The sequence below is a fragment of the Callithrix jacchus genome, chromosome 18 (genome assembly GCF_049354715.1).
Source record: "Callithrix jacchus isolate 240 chromosome 18, calJac240_pri, whole genome shotgun sequence".
In the NCBI taxonomy this organism is placed as follows: domain Eukaryota; kingdom Metazoa; phylum Chordata; class Mammalia; order Primates; family Cebidae; genus Callithrix; species Callithrix jacchus.
In genome coordinates, this window is record NC_133519.1 from 1,845,640 (window position 1) to 1,863,316 (window position 17,677).

Here is a 17,677-nt window from a genome sequence, read left to right on the forward strand (position 1 = left end):
CCACGGGGGCGGTCACTGTGACGTGACCCTCGGGTGGGCGCTCGCGCTTGCCACCCGCCGACTGCGCATGAGCATTGGTATTCCCGGCTGGCCAGCCGCTATGTCTGCACCCCCACCAGCCGGCAGCAGTGGCTTGGAAAAATCCTGGCAGAGGTGTCTTAGGCGGCCCTTGGAAAGAAGGCTGCAGGCCACAAGCAGGGCAGGAGCCCTATCGTCCTGACTTCAGCGGCTCCCTGAAGCGGTTTTCCTATTCCGGTCCTCTGAAGGGGAAGGAAGCTTCAGAAAACGAGGTGGGTATTTTGGACTACTCTCCCCAGTAGATTCTGGATAAGACGGCATGGGCAGGGACCGGGTCCGAAGGGGCTGGAGATTCAGTCTGGTGAGGTGTGCCTGGGGTCCCTGGACCCCGGAAAGATGCCTGAGACCCTCCGGGAAAGTGTCGGCGAATGTTCCCAGCTCCCTAGACTCACTGCCTCTCCTGAGACCTGGGCCACCCACCAAGGGGCCCTGCCTAGTGCTCTGAAAGCCCAGGGAGCCCTGCTTCTCATCACTGCTGTCCGGAGAAGGCGGCAAGAAAGGAAAAGCTGCGGCATGTGTAGCCTGCAGTAGAGGAGGCAACAACTACATCTGGCCTCCCCTGGGGGCAGATTGGGTGAAGACAGCTTCTCAGAAGCTTTCTGGGGTGAAGCCAAATCCTGAGACGGATATCCAGGCATGTTGCTGAGGACACCGATGAACGCCAGGCACAACATGCTAACGGATTTAGTCACTTTATTGTTTCAACAGAAAACTTCATCATCTTGCCACCAAGTGTTTTGACCAAAATTACTTTGATGGCCTCTACACTGAGACCCCTTGTCAACTTGACCTGTCGAGAGAAAAATAATTCTCAGTGTAAAAAATGCAGATTCTCACTTTTATGGACACAAGTCGAGACTGTAACTGTGTGTGGAAGGTGAATCAGTGGATGAAATCTGTTTCTGAAGGACTGTTTTCACTAAATTCTATTTTATGGCAGGTCCTACCCTGCGGTTTGGTTTTACTTGTTTGCTGTTATGGGCAAATCATAAACACGGAACCTTCATCCCCTCCACACAAGCTTCTAGCATCCAACTTACGTGACAGGAGTTTCATTGTCTCCAGTTCCCTTGCAGGTTGCACATTCAGATCTCCAGTCTTCAGCCTGGGGTTTCTTTTGCAGCACAAACGCTCTTTGTCTTCTCTCTCTAGGAACTCTTTCCTGCCATCCAAGAGCTAATAAAAGAAAACAGGATAAGGATATAACGGAAATAATTTTCAGAAAGAAATCTTCTCAAAGGTAAGGCTGTGGAAAGGTGTGTAACTTCTTCCAACCTCATGTTTTCCTCCCTCAGGAACGAAGCTCTGTTTTCCTCCTCTGCTTCTCTGGGAGAACTACAATAGCAAGAACAACATGGAAACTCCAGACCATATCGGGGGTTTGCTTAAGGACAAAATAAGTTTTCTCTGTCAAACATGGTGGCTTTAGTTAGGCTCTTGAGGAAATAACTATTTATCATTCATACTTTATGGGACCAGCATATGTTGTGACCATCGATGCCATGGGAAATAAAAAGTAACAAATTAAATGTACTGTATGTATACTTTCATAAATGTCTGTGATTAGCATTTATTCAGAGCATGTCAGTTTTCCGATCTTGTCTGGTGTGACTTCTACAGCTGAAATGCTAAATCCAGTGATTGTCCTACACACGTAGTTTGGCCACAGGTAGGCAGGTGCATGCATCTTTATGGACAGAGAGAATTTCTCAGCAGCAGAAGAAGAGCAGAAGGAAAAGGTCTCACAGCTCCTAAGTACTAGTTAAAGTCAAACCCGTTACAATGCCATAGAAAGCATTCCTGTAAAGTAATTCAGCTAAAATTCACATCGTACAGTTCAGATTACATTGACCATTTCAATGAAGGTATACAGATGTTTAAGAAAGACTGTAAGTACCTGGATATTTGCAGTCAATATGTTAGAAAACTCCACCAATCACATCACAGCCTCTGTGTAGATGTCACCATTCCCACATGCAGACCACTTTTCCTTAGAGACTGGAAGAGAAAGCAGGCACTGCTCCCCAGAATTACTTGGACAGCTGAGATCAAGGATCATTCCCAAGTGAGAGTAGGTACCAAATCATTCTGATCACAATGACATGATACTAGTAATCTGTTAATGTTTTCTTCCCTTATTGTCATTTCAATTCTTCCTCATAGCAAGCCAAGTGTGATTTCATCCCATGGCTAACTGCAGATCATTTAATTTGTCCCTGAAGAAGCAAAGAGTCCATTCAATGAGTAAATCAAGAAAAGGCAATTTAGGAACTATGTCTCTGTTTCCATCTCTCTTGCCCATCAATGTGTTTGAATTATCTCAGGAAGGAAATTAGGAAGAGGCCCTTGAATGCAGAAGCCACATCTACGGTAATGACTTCCAAAGAACAATCCTGAGTCTTGCTCCTGCAAATATCAATCATGACCCATCAGCACTGTCATCTCAAGAACCTACTCAAAATACAGAATCTCAGGCTCTCTCTGACACAGGAATGAAAATCTGTGTTCTTCACAAGAATCCTAACCAGAAAACCTACCAACACAGTAGTCCCTGAAAAAGACCTGAGGATAGTACCATCCCTACCTGTGCGGCAGGACCAAGGGGCCATGGAAGAGTATGGTTTCCACTGTGCTGTGTTCGTCTACTTTCTGCAGGAGTGACCTTCCCTTGGGATGGGCAGGTGATTAGGAGGGCTGCATGTGGGAGCCAGACCCCCACTACACTAAGGCTTCAGAAACCAGGAGCAACACAAAGAAGGCGGGGACCCGCAGCTCCTAAGCCGCTGAGGACACACATCCAGCAGAAGGTAGCCAGACTAGAGAGCAACCGCGATTGAGTGCACAGTTCACACTTATGTCCAGCATACAAGACTCGAACACACACATATAAACACGCAGAAAGATACACATGAACACATATAGACAGACAGACAGACAGACACACACACACACACACACACACACACACACACACACACACACACAGGTAGACACACGGAGACATCCAACAGGTGCAGACAGCTCCTGAAGCTTCGGGTTCTGCTTTCTGACGGGAAGCCCCTCGGGGGGAGAGCAGCCCTCAGCACACAGCCTGGCAGTACCTGGAATTCCCAGCAGGGACAGCGTTCAAGGCGACGCATTTCCCACAGCGTCTGAGCAGGCCTGAAGTATCCTGGGGATCCTTGGGGATCGCCCTGGGCATCCCTGAAGCTCCCCTGCAGCTTTCCTCAGCCTGGCTCCACCCTGCGGGAATCCTGAAATCACGGGACCTGGGCGACGATCCCGAAAGACGGGGGTGGGCCGTTGCCCAATGCCAAAGGACTGCCACGGAGGGCCCATGCCTTGCCCAGCCGCTGAGATGGCGGTTCCCCAGGCCACGGGGGCGGTCACTGTGACGTGAGCCTCGGGTGGGCCCTCGCGGTTGTCACCAGCCGCTTGCGCATGCGCATTTGCGTTCCTGGCCGGCCAGTCGCAATGTCCGCGCTCCCCGGTTGGCTGGCAGCAGTGGCGTGGGAAGATGCTGGCGGAGGTGTCCGAGGCGGCTCCGGAAAATGAGGCTGCGTGCGACAAGCAGGGCAGGAGCCCTATCGCCCTGACTTCAGCGACTCCCTGAACCGGTTTTCCTGTTCCGGTCCACTGAAGGGGGAGGGTGCTTCAGACCGCCAGGTGGGCATTCCGGACTACTCTCCCCAGTAGATTTTGAATCGGACGGCATGGGCAAGGATCGGGTCCCACGGGGCTGGAGATTCAGTCTGGTGAGGTGTGGTGGGGTCCCCAGAAAGATGTCTGAGACCTTCCGTGAGGGTGTCGGCCAATGTTCCCCAGCTCCCTGAGCTCACTGCACCTCCTTTGACCTGGGCCACCCACCAAGGGGCCCTGCCTTGCTCTGCAAGCCCAGGGACCCCTGCTTCTCATCCCTTCTGTCCAGAGTAGGCGGCAAGAAAGGAAAAGCCAGGGCAAACGCTGCTAGCAGTAGAGGAGGCAACAATTGCATCTGGCCTCTCCTGAGGGCAGATTGGGTGCAGACAGCCTCTCAGAAGCTTTCTGGGGCGAAGCCAAATCCCGAGACGGATATCCAGGCATGCCACTGAGGACTTCTATGAATGCCAAACACAGTATGCTAACGGATTTAGTCACTTTATTGTTTTGAGAGAAAACTTCATCACCTTCCGAGCAAGTGTTTTGATCAGAATTGCTTTGATGGCCTCCACACAAAGACCCCTTGACAACTTGACCTGTCGAGAGAAAAATAATTCCCGTTGTGAAAAATGCAGATTCTCACTCTTATGGACACCTAAGTCCAGACGGTAACCGTGTGTGGGAGGTGAATCAGTGGATGAAATCTGTTTCTGAAGGACTGTTTTTACTAAATTTTAGTTTAAGGAAGGTCCTACCCTGCCGTTTGGTTTTACATGTTTGCTGCGATGAGCAAATCCTAAACATGATGCCTTCATCCCCTCCACACAAGCTTTGAGCATCCAACTTACCTGACAGGAGTTTCATTGTCTCCAGTGCTCTTGCAAGTTGCACATTTAGATCTCCAGTCTTCAGCCTGGGGCTTCTTTTCCAGCACAGACTCTCTTTTTCTTCTCTCTTTTGGAGCTCTTTCCTGCCATCCAAGAGCTAATAAAAGAAAACAGGATAAGAATATAAAGCAAACAATTTTCAGAAAGAAATCTTCTCAAAGGTAAGTCTGTGGAAAGGTGCGTAACTTCTTCCAACTTCATGTTTTCCTCCCTCAGGAACAAAGCTGTTTTCCTCCTCTGCTTCTCTGGGAAAGCTATAATAACAACAACAACATGGAAACTCCAGACCATATCAAGGGTTTGCTTAAGGACAAAATAAGTTTCCTCTGTCAAACATGGTTGCTTTAGTTAGGCTCTTGAGAAAATATCTATTTATCATTCATACTTTATGGGACCAGTATATGTTGTGACCATCGATGCCATGGAAAATGAAAAGTAACAAATTAAGTGTACTGTATGTATACTTTCATAAATGTCTGTGATTAGCATTTACTCAGATCGTGTCAGTTTTCCCAGCTTGTCAGGTGTTACTTCTACAGCTGAAATACTAAACCTGGGATCATCTTACACACATAGTTTGTCCACAGGTAGGCAGGTTCATTTGTCTTGATGGAAAGAGAGAATTTGTCGGCAGCAGAAGAAGAGTAGAAGGAAAAGGTCTCACAGCTCCTAAGTCCTAGTTAAGGTCAAACCAGTTACAATGCCAGAGAAAGCATCCCTGTAAAGTAATTCAGCTAAAATTCACATTGTACAGTTCAGATTACACTGACCATTTCAATGAAGGTATACAGATGTTTAAAAAAAACTATAAGTACATGCGTATTTGCAGTCAATATGTTAGAAAACTCCACCAATCACATCACAGCCTCTGCGTAGATGTTGCCATTCCCACATGCAGACCACTTTTCCTTAGAGACTGGAAGAGAAAGCAGGCACTGCTCCCCAGAATTACTTGGACAGCTTAGGTCAAGGATTATTCCCAAGCGAGAGTAGGTACCAAATCATTCTGAACACAATGACATGATACTAGTAATCTGTTAATGTTTTTCTACCTTATTGACATTTCAATTCTTCCTCATAGCAAGCCCAGTGTGATTTCATCCTATGGCTAACTGCAGACCATTTAATCTGTCCCTGAAGAAGCAAAGAGTCCATTCAATGAGTAAGTCAAGAAATGGCAATTTAGGAACTATATCTCTGTTTCCATCTCTCTTGCCCATCAATGTGTGTGAATTATGTCACGAAGGAAATTAGGAAGAAAAGTGAAGACAATATCCAGAAGAGGCCCTTAAATGCAGACGCCAAGTCTACAGTAATGACTTCCAAAGAACAATACTGAGTCTGGCTCCTGCAAATATCAATCATGACCCATCAATACTGTCATCTCAAGAACCTACTCAAAATACAGAATCTCAGGCTCTCTCTGACACAGGAATGAAAATCTGTGTTCTTCACAAGAATTCTATCTAGGAAACCTACCAACACTGTAGTCCTTAAAGGGGACCTGAGGACAGTACCAGCCCTACTTATGCGGCAGGACTAAGGGCCCATGGAAGCGTATGGTTTTAGCTCTGCTGTGCTCGTCTACTTTCTGCAGGAGTGACGCCCCTTCGGGATTTGCAGGTGAGTAGGAGGGCTGCAGGAGGGAGCCAGACCTCCATTACACTAAGGCTTCAGAAACCAGGAGCAACACAAAGAAGGCGGGGCCCCACTGTGCCTAAGCCACTGAGGACGCACATCTACCAAAATGTAGCCAGACTAGAGAGCAACCGTGCTGGAGTGCACTGGTCACACTTATGTTTAGCATACACGACTCAAACACACATATGTAAACATGCAGAAGGATACACATGGACACACATACACACACACACACACACACACACACACACACACACACAAACTCACACAGAAAGAAAGCCACACGGAGACATTGAACAGTTGCAGACAGCTCCTGAGGCTGTGGAGTTCTGCTCTCTGCCAGGAAGCCCCTTGGGGAGAGAGCAGCCCCCAGCACACAGGCTGGTTGGACCTGGAATTCCCAGCAGGGACAGCTTTCAAGGAGACACATTCCCCACAGCATTTGAGCAGGCCTGAAGTATCCTGGGGATCCTTGGGGATTGCCCTGGGCATCCCTGAAGCTCCTCTGCAGCTTTCCTCAGCCTGGCTCCACCCTGCCTGACTCCTGAAATCGCGGGACCGTGGCAACGTTCTCCGGGAGAAGGGAGGTAATGGCCCAAACTGAAGCACTGCCGAGGAAGGCCCCTGCCTTGCCAAGCCGCTGAAATGGCAGTTCATTAGGCCATGGGGGCGGTCATTGTGACATGAGCGCCGTGTGGTCTTTTGAGCTTGTCACCCGCCACTTGCGCATATGCATTGGCGTTCCCGACTGGCCATCGGCTATGTAGGCTCTCTGGCACCAACCTGCAGCAGTGGCGTGGGATAATGCTGGCGGAGGTGTCGGATGAGGCCCCTAGGAAGGAGGCTCCATGTCACAAGTGGGGTGGCACATGAATGTAATCTCAGGCATTTCGGAGGCTAAGACAGGAGAATTGCTTGTACTTGGGAGGTGGAGATTGCAGTGAGCCAAAATGGTTCCACTGAACTAAAACCTGGGCAACAAGAGTAAAACTCTGTTTCCGAAAAAAAAAAAAAAACTCAGCATGGTTGCAGGCACCTGCATTCCCAACTTCTCAGAAGGCTGAGTCAGCAGAATGGCTTGAACCTGGAAGGTGGAGTTTTCAGTTGTCTGAAATCACCCACTGCACTCCTGCTTTGGTGACAGAGCAAGATTCTGTCTCAAATAAAAGAAAAAGCAAAACAAAATCAAACACTTCTGTGCTCATGCAATCCTCCTACCTCAGCCTGCGAAATTGCTGGGATTATAAGAAAATGCCACCATACCCTGCCTGGGCCAAGATGTTAATAGAGAGTGGTAACCAGTGTGAGAAGTAAGGTATTGGGAGTAAGCAGTTTCCAGACAGAGGGCACAGCACATAAAAGAGAGAATCTGCATTTTTCACACCGGGAATTGTTTTTCTCTACACAGGACAAATTGACAATGGACCTCCGTGTACAGGTCGTCAAAGCAATTTCGGGGAAACACTTTGTAGCAAGATGATAATCTTTTCCGTGAAAACAATAAGGTGACTAAAATCCGTTAGCATGTTGTGCTTGGCTTCCATGGTGGTCCTCAGCGGCTTGCCTGGACACTGGTCTTGGGATTGGGCTTCACCCCAGATAGTTTCTGAGGTGCTCTCACCACCGGATCCACCCCAAGGGGAGTCCAGTTCCGGGTTTTACTGCCTGTGCCGCTGTCTGCGCTTGCCGCTTCATCTTTCTTCACTCTTTCTCCGGCCAACAGCACTGAGAAGCAGGGGTCCCTGGGCTTGGACAACAAGGCAGGGCCCCTTGGTGCATGGTCCAGGTTGAAACGGGGCAGTGAGCTCGTGGATCCAGGCAACGTTCTGCTTACACCCTCACGGAGGGTTTCAGGCATCTTTCTGGGGTTCACCAACACCCCACCACACCTCAGCAGACTAAATCTCCAGCCCCACGTGACCCAATACCTGCCCACACTGTCCGACCTGGAATCCAGTGGGAAGAGCAGACCCGGGTGCCCACCTCACCATCTCAAGCACCCTCCTCATCCAGCCGACTGAAACAGGATATTTGGCTCAGGGAGCAACTGAGGTCAGGACGGTCGGGCTCCTGCTCAGCTTGTGGCAGGCAGCCTCCTTCCCTGTGGCCACCTCGGATACTGCCGCCAGCATGTTCCAGTGCCCCTGTGGCCCCCCCTGCCACAGAACACCCACGTTGTCGCTGGCCAGCCGGACACGCCAATGCACATGCATTTGTGGTGCATCATAAGTGTGAGCTCCCACCCAGGGGTAGCGTCACAGTGACAGCCCCCGTGGCCTGGGGAACTGCGATCTGAGCAGCTTGGCAATGAAGGGGTCCTCCATTTCACTGCCTGGGCTTTGGGCAATGGCCCCACCTCTCCCTGAGATCGTTGGCAGGGTCCCACCATTTCAGAAGTTGGGCAGGGCAGGTCCAGGCTGAGAAAAGCTGCAGGGGAGTTTCAGTGATCTTCAGGGCGATCCCCAAGGATCCCCAGGATGCTTCCGGCAGGCTCAGATGGTGTGGTGGTGCGTCTCCTTGAAAGCCATCCCTGCTGGGAATTCCAGGTACCACCAGCCTGTGTACTGGGGACTACTCTCTCCCTGAGGGTCTTCCCAGCAGAGAGCAGAACTCCACAGCCTCAGGAGATGTCTGCGACTGTTGGATGTCTCCGTGTGTCTTGCTTCCTTCCTGTGTGTGTGAGTGTATCTGTGTGCATCTGCAGGGGTCCCTGGGCTTCCAGACCAAGGCAGTGCCCCATGGTGGGTGGCCCTGGTCGAAGTGGAGAAGTAAGCTCATGGAGCCAGGGAATGTTCAGCTGTTGGAGGAACAGCAAGGAAGTCCCTGTGGCTGGAGCAGTGTGAGGAGGGTGTGAGAGGGAGAAGGGAGGCAAGACCTGTTGGGCAGGGCCTGCAGGCCTTGGGGAGGCGAGGGAAGTTAAGCAGTTTTTCTTTTAATGTAAGTGTGATGGGAAATACGAAATCAGGAAAGAAACAATTCAATTTAAGTTTCTGGGTTTTTTGTATTTTGAATCTCACTTTGTCACCCAGGTAGGAGTGCAGAGGCATGATCTCGGCTCACTGCAACCTTCGCCTCCCAGTTTCAAGTGATTTTTGTGGCTCAGCCTCCTGAGTAGCTGATATTATTGGCACCTGCCACCATTCCCGGCTAATTTTTGTAATTGTAGTAGAGAAAAGGTTTCACCATAATGGCCAGGCTTTTCTGGAACTCCTGACCTCAAGTGGATCTACCTGTCTCTGCCTCCAACTTAGGTTTTAATGAAAATATATTGGTTGGGGTTTGTGGCTAATGCCTGTAATTGCAGCACTTTGGGAGGCCAAGGCAGGAGGATCACCTGAGGTTGAGAGTTCAAGACCAGCCTGACCAAGATGGAGAAATCCTGTTGACATTAAATGTTCAAAATTAGCTGAGCATGGTGGCGCATGCCTGTAATCTCAGCCATTTGGGAGGCTGAGGCAGGATAATCACTTGAACCTGGGAAGTGAAGTTTTCAGTGAGCCAAGATCATGCCACTGAACTCCAAACTGGGAAACAAGAGTAAAACACTGTCTTAAAAAAAAAAACATGGGCATGGTGGTAGGCACCTGTAGTCCCGGCTACTCAGAAGGCTGAAGCAGCAGAATTGCTAGAACCTGGAAGGTGGAGGTTTCAGTGGGCTGAAATCACCAACTGCACTCCTGCCAGGGTGACAGTGCAAGATTCTGTCAAAAAGAAAACGAAAAAACAAACTAAACCAAACACTTCTGGGCCCTTGTGATTCTCCTACCTCAGTCTGCAAAATTGCTGGGATTATAAGCAGGTGACACCATGCCCAGCAAAGGACACTATCTTAGTGGAAAGGGGTAACCAGTGTAAGAGGGAAGATATTGGGGGGTATGCACTTTCCAGACAGATGGCACAGTCCATGCAAAGGCCTTGGGATAGGGCTATGTCAGGGGTCTTGAAGGAACAGCGAGGAGGTCCCTTGGCTTGAGCTGAGTAAAGAGTGGGAGAGAATGAGGAGGGATGGAGGAAGGGTTGGGCAGGGCCTGTGGGCCTGGGGAGGTGGGAAAAGTTAAGCAGTTTATCTTTCAATTTAAGTGTTATTGGCCATCAGGAAGTAGGAAATAAACAGTCCAATTTGAGTTTCTGGGATTTTTTTTCCTTGTGATGGACTCTCACTGTCACCCAGGTGGGAGTGCAGTGGCATAATCTTGGCACACTGTCACCTCCGCCTCCCAGACTGAAGTGACTCTCGGGGCTCAGCCCTGGTATTAGAGGCACCGGCCACCATGCCTAGCTAATTTTTGTAAATGTAGTAGGGACCGGGTTTCACCATAATGTTCAGGCTGTCCTGGAACTCCAGACCTCTAGTGTATCAACCTGCCTCAGCCTCCAATTGATGTCTTAATAAAAAGATATTTGTCGGGGTTTGTGGCTCACGCCTGTAATCCCGGCAATTTGGAAGGCTGAGGCAGCAGGATCGCTTGAACCTGAAAGGCAGAGGTTGCAGTGAGCCAAGATTCTGCCACTGAACTTGAACCTGGGCCATGAGAGTAAAACTCTGTCTGAAAAATAAATAAATAAATAGAACTGGGCATGGTGGCAGGCACCTGTAGTCACAGCTACTCAGGAGGCTGAAGCAGTAAAATCACTTGAACTTGGAAAGTGGAGGTTTCAGTTGGCTGAAATCACCCACTGCACTCCTGCCTGGGTGACAGAGCAAGATTCTGTCTCAAAAAAAAAACAAAAAGCAAAACAAAAGCAAACACTTCTGGGCTCATGTGATCCTCCTACCTCAGCCTGCAAAATTGTTGGGATTATAAACATGGGCCACCATGACCAGCCTGGGTCAAGATCTTAATGGAAGGGGTAACCAGTGTGAGAAGGAAGGTATTTCATGGTAAGCACTTTCCAGACAGAGGACACAGCCCATGCAAAGGCCCTAGGGCAGAAGTGTTTGTGGTGTGTTGGAGGAACAGCAAGGAGGTCACTGTGGCTTGAGCAGAGTGAGGAGTGAGATAGAGGGAGCAAGGAAGGATGACAGGTTGGGCAGGGCCTGCAGGCCTTGGGGAGGTGGTGGAAATTAAGCAGTTTATCTTTTAATGTAGGTTTGATGGGAAATCAGGAAGCAGGGAAGAAATTGTCCAATTTGAATTTTGGGTTCTTTTTTATTTTTATTTTTGTGAGACAGAATCTCACTCTGGCACCCAGGAGGGAGTGCAGTGGTGTGATCTAGGCTCACTGCAACCTTCCACCTCCCTGATTGAAGTGACCCATTGGGCTCAGCCTCCTTAGTAGCTGGTATTACAGGCACTGGCCATCATTCTCGGCTAATTTTTGGAATTGTAGTAGAGACAAGGTTTTGCCATAATGGCCAGGCTGGTCTGGAATTTCTGACCTCTAGTGGATCAACCTGTCAAAACCCATCGGTCCACTGTATTCAAATCCATTTTATAAGCAAGGACACACAAAGACTCAAAACAAAGCTTTGCTTGAAGACTTACCAATCAAATGGAGAGAAAAAAACAACAACAGGAGTTGTAACTTTTGTCTCTGACAAAATAGACTTTAATAGTAACAAAGACTGAAAGAAACAAAGGAGGACATTATATAATGGTAAAAGAATCAATACAACAATAGGAGTCAATGATTATAAATTTACATGCACCCAATATAGGAACACACAGATACATAAGACAAGTTCTCAATGACTTAAAAAGAGACTTGGACTCCTGCACAATAATAGCGGGAGACTTTGACACCACATTGTTGATATTTGATGGATCAAAGAGATAGAGAATTAAGAGGGACATTTATGATTCGATCTCAGACCTGCAACAAGTAAATTCAATGAATATCTATAGAATTCTTTACTCTAGGTGCACAGAACATACATTTTTCTCAGTATCACATTACACCTGTTTTGAAAGCGATGACATAATTGGAAGTAAATCATTCTTCAGCATTTTCAAAGCATTTCACAGACTTAAATGAAATATTGGTTGGCTGTTTGTTTGTTATTTTCTTCCCTTTTTCCTTCCTGTCTCCACTGATAAGTACAATTATCAGCATAAAAAGGGTTTTTAATACCTATTTTTAGATTGCATTCCAGCCTGGGAAATAGAGCAAGACTACTGTTCTCTCTTCCCCTTTCTCTTTCTCTTTTTTTCTTAAAAAAAAAAAAAAGAATGGAGTTACAGTATTGGCTGAGTGAAGAAAGAAAAAAGGAAATTGGTATCAAAATCCTATGAAGATTTTTGTGGATATGGACAAAATAGGTCTATAATTTCTATGGAAAGGCAAATAGAATACCTAAAGTAAATTTGATAAAAGGATAAAGGAGAAATCTAATTTCAAGACTGGAACACCTACAATAATAAAAACTGTGGCTGGGCACGGTGGCTGATGCCTCTAATCCCAGCACTTTGGGAGGCCAAGGGGGGTGGATCACAAAGTGATGATATCCAGACCATCCTGGCCTACATTCTGAAACCACGTCTCTACCCCCCAAAACAAAAAATACAAAGAAATTAGCTGGATGTGGTGGTGCATGCCTATAGTTCCAGTTACTGAGGAAGGAGAATCACTTGAACCAGGGAGTCAGAAGATGCAGTGAGCTGAGATCATGACACTGCACTCCAGCCCAGTGATAGAGTGAGACTCTGTCTCAAAAAAAAAAAGACTCTGTAGTATTTCTGGAGGGATATATACATACATTGATGGAATTAAATGAGAACCTGGAAATGTCCTCACACAAAGACTGGCCACTGATTTTTTGACAAAGGTCCAAAAGCAATTCAATGGTGGAAGGTTGGTCTTCAACAAATGGTGCTGGAATAATCAGACATCCATGGGTTAAAAAAAGTGAATCTTGACCAAAGTCTCCCATCTTACACAAAAATAAACTCAAAATGGATCACGGACTTAAATGTAAAAATGTAAAAGAATACAACTTCTAGAAAAAAAAAACCTCAGAGAGATTATTTTTTAAATCTAGTGCAAAGCAAAGAATTCCCAGACTTGATACTAAAAGAAAATATTAGATCCCACAAATAAGGGGTTGGAGGAAAATGAGGATGGTTAATGCATACAAAAATATAGTTCCACTGCACTCCAGACTGGATGACACAGCAAGACCCTGTCTCAAAAAAAAAAATGAATACGATCTGGAATTTGATAGCACAACACAGTGAATGTAGTCTATAATAATTTAGTTGTATATTTAAAAATAACTAAAGAGCATAATTGGATTATTTGTAACACAAAGGATACATGCTTGAGGTGATGACACCACATTTACCCTCATGGGATTGTTATGCCTTGTATGTCTGCATCAAAACAGCTTATGTACCACATAAATATATACACCTGCTATTTATTCACAATTCAAAATTAAAATATATATAAATAAATTGGGCTTCATCAAATTAAAAACGGAAGAACTTTGCTCTGTGAAGAGGAAAAAAATCAAGCTCTAGACTAGAATATATTTGCAATATTTGACAAAATATTCCATTTCAAATGCACGATGATGGCTATAATAATTAAAAAGGAAAAATAACAAGTGACAAGAATGTGGGAAAGTGGAACTCATACATTGCCAGTAGGAATGTAAAATAATGCAACTCTTGTCATACAGTTTGGCAGTCCCTCAAAAAGTTAAACATAGACTTGTTGTATGAGCCAGCAATTTTACATTTAAGTATCTACAAAACAGATTTGAAAACATATGTCCACACAAAATCATATACACTAATATTCATAGCAGCTTTATTGATAATAGCCAAAAGTGGAAACAACCCAAATGTCCATCAGCTGATGAATGGATAAACATAATGTGGTGTATCCATACAATGAAATATTATTCAGTCATAAAAAGGAATGAAGTATACTACAACATGGATGAACTTTAAAATTATTATGCTAAGTGAAAGAAGGTAAGTACAATGTGTTCTTTCATTTATATGAAATGTTCAGAATAGGAAGATCCACAGTGACAGAAATTGGATTAGGAGTTGCCAGTGGCCAGTTGAAATTGGAAATGGCTGCTAATATGTATAGGGTTTCTTTATAGGATAATAAAATGTTCTATAATTAGATTGTGGTGATGGTTGCACAAGTCTTTAAATATACCACAAACAACTTAATTTTCCATTTTAAATAGGTCCATTGTATGGTCTGTGAATTCTATTTTAATGAGGCTGTTATATATTTAAAAAAAAAAACCAACAAAGACATCTTTAGATAATTAGCCTATTTCCAACCAACTTTCAGTCCAGTTCTGTTTCAGGTATAGCAACACAGGGTAGATGCTAGAGTTCAGATTTCCAAAATATCATCAAAATTTAGCCACACATTTTAACAAACAAAATTCTGAAAGAAATAATATAAGCACTAAAGCATGCTGGACACATCATGACAAATGAGGATGATAAGTGAGTATAAGAAGGGCTAAGTTAATCTGTAGAATCCCAGTTTACTGGCAATACCACTTTCTCTAATAGTCAGAGAAAAGAAATACCTGATAAACTTAAAACAGCAAATCTACATTCTAAAATCCAAGTCTCTTACAGATATATAATATTAAGACTCAGAAGAAAAGCTAACATGTCTAGGTCTTTATTAAAAATAGAAGTAAGATTTAGATGGAAGAAAGGAAGGGGGAACAACTTCAATCATCCATTTATAGTATGTTTGATAGGTGCTCAGGTCAAGCAATAAAGGGAACCAATATAAATATTCGCTTGTGTTACTGAAGGGCAAAAGGAGTCTGTGGTACCACTTTATTTTTTTTTTATTTTATTTATTTTTATTTTTATTTTTATTTTTTTATTGCATTTTAGGTTTTGGGGTACATGTGCAGAGCATTCAATACAGTTGCATAGGTACACACAGGGCAGTGTGTTTTGTTTGCTTTCTCCCCTTCATCCACATTTGGTATTTCTCCCCTGGCAATCCCTCCCCACCTCCCCCTCCCACTGGCCCTCCCCTTTTCCCCCTATAGACCCCAGTGTTTAGTACTCCCCTCTCTGTGTCCATGTGTTCTCATTTTTCATCACCCGCCTATGAGTGAGAATATGCGGTGTTTCATTTTCTGTTCTTGTGTCAGTTTGCTGAGAATTATGTTCTCCAGATTCATCCATGTCCCTACAAACGACACGAACTCATCATTTCTGATTGCTGCATAATATTCCATGGTGTATATGTGCCACATTTTCCCATAGACTGGATTTGGAAAATGTGGTACCACTTTAATGGTAAGTCTGTGTTAAAAACTTCTGTGTGCTTCAAATATATCAATCAAACATCATTCGACATCTAATAGAAAGATAACATGGAAATAACCTTGATTTCGATGAGCTATGATAAGCTATACAGATCGATCCTTGTATTATAAGCCATACAGATCACTCCTTGTATATAGATTCAATTGAGTTAATAAAATCATCAAGTGCAGCCTTGAAAGGGAAAGATGTTGGAAAAGGGCAGCTCTGCACTGGAGGTTGTAGTGCTCTGGTTTTCAGGAAGCCACCCTCAGGCCCTCTCTTGTTACCATGGTGATGTTTGGAGAGCTTACCTAAATACTCTTTGAGATAGCAGCAAACTCTCCACATCCTTTTAGCACCAACTAGTTATGCCATTTCTTTTTCTCCCTCCCCCACAATTCCACCCACACTCTCATAATCTTATGACTTTGATGAACCTACATGTGTACCTCCAATGTCCAAGGCTGGAGAACGATGCTAATTTGCCTACCCAGGCCAATGAATAAAAGGATTGTTAAGTAAATATGAGGTTAGGAAAAACAAGGTTCTTCAAACAAACAAAAAAATGATATATTTGGAAGATAATGCAGGATCTGCACTACCTAATGTCATGCAAAGCCTTTTCTTAAGGCTTGGCTAATAGTTCTTATGCTCTGCCACTTATCACACTATTATCTTGTTCATACTCATCCCCCTTTCTAGCCCAAGTTTCTTCATTTATAATAAGAGATAGTTGAGCTGTAGAAGTTTCTTTAAAACATTTTGGCCAAACCCATAATAAGAAATACATTTTATATCACAACCCAGTATACACGTATACATACATCAAATCTAACACAAACATTTTACAAAGCAATTCTTACCTTTAATATATGTGATGCACTCTCAAAGTTTCTGTGCTATTTTTACATATTTTAATTGCTGTTTGTGACTTAATAGTTGACTTGACAGCCTCATTAATGTTTCACAGCTCACAGTTTGAAGAACACTGAACTAATAGGCATCTAAGGCTCTCTATAGTTCTAGCATTCTATGATATGCATTTATCTTCTATTTAGAATAATAGTAACAATAGCTAATAATTATTGAGCTCTTACTATGTGTCAGGCATTGTTTTAAGCACTTTGCCCATACAAACTAACTTAATTATTCAACAACTATGACTACTTTTTTGGTTGCATTTTAAAAATGAGATAAATCAATGTGACTTATAGCTGCACCAAATTTAGTGGACTACCAAAATACATTTCATAACCTATTTAAGGTGTTTTGAATATATTTTAATATTTCCATTTTATAAAATTTTGTCTTGTCTACCCTTATCATTTTAAACCCTGGAAGGTACTAGAATAAACCTGTCAGATCTGAGAAGAGAAAAAGATCAATAATCTTAATAATACTTATTACTGGCTTTGAAGTTCATATCCTTTCTTTTCTATTATTGTGAAATTGATCCTAAAACAGGCTCTTAGTAATGCCAAATCAGAGAGCATTCATACTTTCATAGGTGTGACTGCTACTCAAGTAGACAATATAATTCTTGGGGAGATGGGCACTATCAGTAGGTTGTCAGTAGAACAATACAAGTCTCCAAATATGTGCCCACAGTCACCATACATCTTTGTTAGTAGTAGTGTAAAACTAAACATTAGTGCTATTTCTTCCCAATGCCAGTAATTATCCAAATACTAAGCACCACTGCCAATATTCATCTTTCATAAATTAGCTGGAAGGACCCAGAATGTGATGAGACAATACTATTATTCATAAATTTCACTGAGCATATATAGTTTAGGGGCGGTTGATGGAATAGGATTGAAAGATTTCAAACATGTTCTCTTTGGATAAACAACAGAGATAGCTGACATTTAATGACCCATATAATAAATGCAACACCAATCCATAATTTCATTTATTTATTCCACAATACTATTGAGTATCTACTATATGCTAGATACTGATTTGCCACTGGAGATTCAGCAGCGAACATAAAGTACCTACACTAAGGAAACTTATTTCATGTTTGGTAAGCTTGGATTTTTGTATATTGCATTTGTTTATGGAGATCCACACTTGTATATTTCCTTTGGTAAAGAGACACTGGGAATAGTATGTTTTACTTATTTAAACTATTTGAGTGTCTTTTATGCATAGCAGTAATGAAGGAACTACAGGAAGCAAAAA

At 44.2% G+C, this 17,677-nt stretch overlaps 1 long non-coding RNA gene across 1 annotated transcript; it reads right to left on the reverse strand.

Moving 5' to 3' along the window:
• Positions 1-446: 446 nt before the first annotated feature.
• LOC144580108 (uncharacterized) lies at positions 447-2,908 on the reverse strand. Its single transcript, XR_013529049.1, has 3 exons — positions 1,976-2,908; positions 1,119-1,254; positions 447-868 (listed from the first exon to the last, which is right to left on the reverse strand). It is a non-coding gene; the product is annotated as an uncharacterized LOC144580108 (long non-coding RNA).
• Between the last annotated feature and the right edge of the window lie 14,769 nt (positions 2,909-17,677).